We start from the raw sequence: 3102 nt of genomic DNA on the forward strand, positions 1-3102 counted from the left end.
GCTTAGCCAAGAGGGAAAGTGAAGGCTCCTCCTCAACATGCTAGTATTATCAGTGCCTACAGGATTCAAGCTGTAGCAGCAACGTAAGAGTTCTGGAAGAGCAGGGGAGGTAAAAGAAAAGGTTGGATAGTTCAGCATTAATAAACACACTAACAATCATGAAATATCACATGCTAGGCCCCACACACATCCTTAGACAGCAAGTTGGTGGGCTTTATTATTTTTTTTAGACTTTTAAAAACATCATTGTAAAGGGCTTACAGAGGGATTACAGTTTTAAGTCAAGTAATGAGTACATTAACTTTTAAACAGTGTTACCCTGCACTCTGTCCCAGTTTTCTCCCTTCAAACTTCCCTCCCTCACCAATTTGTGCAGTTCAATTCCAATATAGTGTCTAGTGCATTTCACTGCTGAAATGCTTCACCCTTGTCCCATCATTTATGTGCTTCCCCTTCCCCTCCCCAAATCAGGTAAATTATATGAAGGCAAAGGGACCGCCACAGGTGGTTCATGGTTGTAATCCTAGCTACTCAGGAGGCTGAGATCCGAGGACCTAATTAACCACCAGAAAATCCAAAATGGAGCTGTGGCTCAAGTGGCAAGGTGGTATCCTTGAGTTGAAAAGCTCAGGGACAGCACCCAGGCCCAGAGTTCAAGTCCCATGAATGACCAAAAAGAAAAAAGTATAGAAATCAAAAGCAACAAGAATAAACCAAAGTAGGGGAGGGAAATGAATCGCAAACAATACAGTTTTTGTTTAAAAAAGAAACAAACCAAAAAAAAAAAACCTCCATTTCTTGGAATTCTGGAGTTCATTTCAATAAGGTAAAACAGTGCTGGAGGAATATCAATACCAAGTTCCAAATTATATTACAAAGCTGTAGTAATACAAAAAACTTGGTACTCACACAAAAGTAGGCCTGAGAACCAATGGACTAGAAGACCCAGAAATTAACCGACAGACCTATAGCCACCTGATATATGATAAGGAAGGAAAAGCCAGGATAGAAGAAATACAGTCTATGCAACAAATGGTGATGTAGAATTGGCTATACATAAGCAGAAAACTGGTTAGATCCTTATATATTACGCTGCACTAGAATCAATTCCAAATGGATCAAAAACCTCAGTGTAAGACCAGATACCCTGAAAATATTACAAGAACGGATAGGTGAAACCCTAAGGCTCCTTGGCACACAGCAAAACTTCCTCAGTAAAGATATAGAATCATACATTTAAAGGAAGATTAAATAAATGGGATTGCATCAAACTGAAAAGTTTCTGCATGGCAAAGGACATAGCATGTTTATTTTTTTAGTTAGGCTTTCTGTTGATAAAAAAAAGCAGTAGTAACTTTCAGTTTGAAGAAAATAATATCCCATAGTTCTTCTACATACCGCACTATATCTATGGACTTTCTATAATTCACCTGTACTGTTCTTAATTTTTCTATCACTATCCAGATACAGTGTTGTAAATATGCAATTGGAACACATGAAGTAAAAGGCTCCTTTAACTATTGCCTTCATGCTCTGTTTCTCTACCCAGAGAAAAGCACTTTGATTAGCTTGTCCTGTGTCCCTCAAAGCCTTATATTCACCTTCATTCTTGGATATCTATCTATCTGTCTATCTATCTATTTAACTATCTCCCTATCTATCCATCTATCTCTTTGTCTCTTTTTTAATATTTTTATTGTAATTAATAAAAGGGTTACATGATATTTGCCAGATAGAAGGTGCATTAATTCACATACTTTGATACACTTACATTGATATCTCCCTATCTATCCATCCATCTCTTTGTCTCTTTATATAAGAAGTTGTTTATTTAATTTAAAGCTCAATAATGCTGAGCAATATGTATTGTCCACTGTTTTATTCTCCTTTACAGTAACCCCAAAGACAGCTTCCATAACAATAGATAAAAAGCTATCACATTTTTTCACTGACATGCAATATTCCACAATAGGGCCAAAGTTTTGTTTAATCAGTTTTTATGTGGGGAAGATTAGGCCAATATGATAGTAAAAACCAGTCTCATACATATCTCCTTATGCATATTTTCAGATGTTTCTCTAGAGTATATGAGAAATATTTACATATATTTATACTCTTTCTCAACTAATTCTGAATATAAGGGCCTTCTTTTACAATGCTGTACTCTAGTAAAAATGATGAGGCCTTTCACTCTATAAGTATGTAGAGATGTACAGCTGACACAAGGTTGGGAGAATATTTATTTTGCATTTTAATAGATATAGTAAAAATGCATTCCACAAAGACTATGCCCATTTGCATATGCTCCCTTACAGTAAACTCAAATATCCATTTTACATTCTTAAGTAACATTGTATATTAACATACTCCTTTTTTCCAGCCTAATTGAGAGGAATATCTTATCTTTTCAATTAGAAATCCGCTGATTATTGCCACAGTCTATTTTCCAAAGCCTCCTGACCAACACTTTGGCTATAGCAGACAAGAGCATAACTCTTGCCCCAACTACTTGCCCAGCTCTTTAAAGGCAAAGTCCCAAATGTTTAACTTAGTTTTAATCATCTATCCCTGAAAGTTTCAGGAGGAGTTCACAGGTGATTGAGCCTAAGAAACAAACTTCTCAAAAATGAATAAAAGAATGACTGTGTGACTACCAACCAAGAATACTGTACCCAGCTAAGCTCTCATTCATAACTGAGGGAACAATAAAAACATTCCATTCCAGGGAAAAGCTGCAACAATATGGAGCAACAAAACCAACATTACAGAGAATCCTCAAAGATGTTCTATACATAGAAACCAAAATAAATGCAATATAGGGAAAGAAATGGCACCTAAACAGCATGCCATCTAAGGACCCCAAGAACTGTCAAGACACAGGCCCTAATAAAAGCTTTTAAAAATGGTAGGAACTAACATCTCTCAATCCTAACTCTCAATATCAATGGACTTAACTCTCCAATTAAACGGCATAGACTGTCTAGTTGGATCAAAAAGCAAGAACCATCGTTCTGCTGTCTTCAAAAGACACATCTTACCCCCCAAAAAATCATCTTTTGAAAGTGAGAGGTTGGAATAAACTCTATCAAGCTAACGGCCCCC

Source organism: Megascapheus bottae, chromosome X (genome assembly GCF_031878675.1).
Source record: "Megascapheus bottae isolate mThoBot1 chromosome X, mThoBot2.hap1, whole genome shotgun sequence".
In the NCBI taxonomy this organism is placed as follows: Eukaryota; Metazoa; Chordata; class Mammalia; order Rodentia; family Geomyidae; genus Megascapheus; species Megascapheus bottae.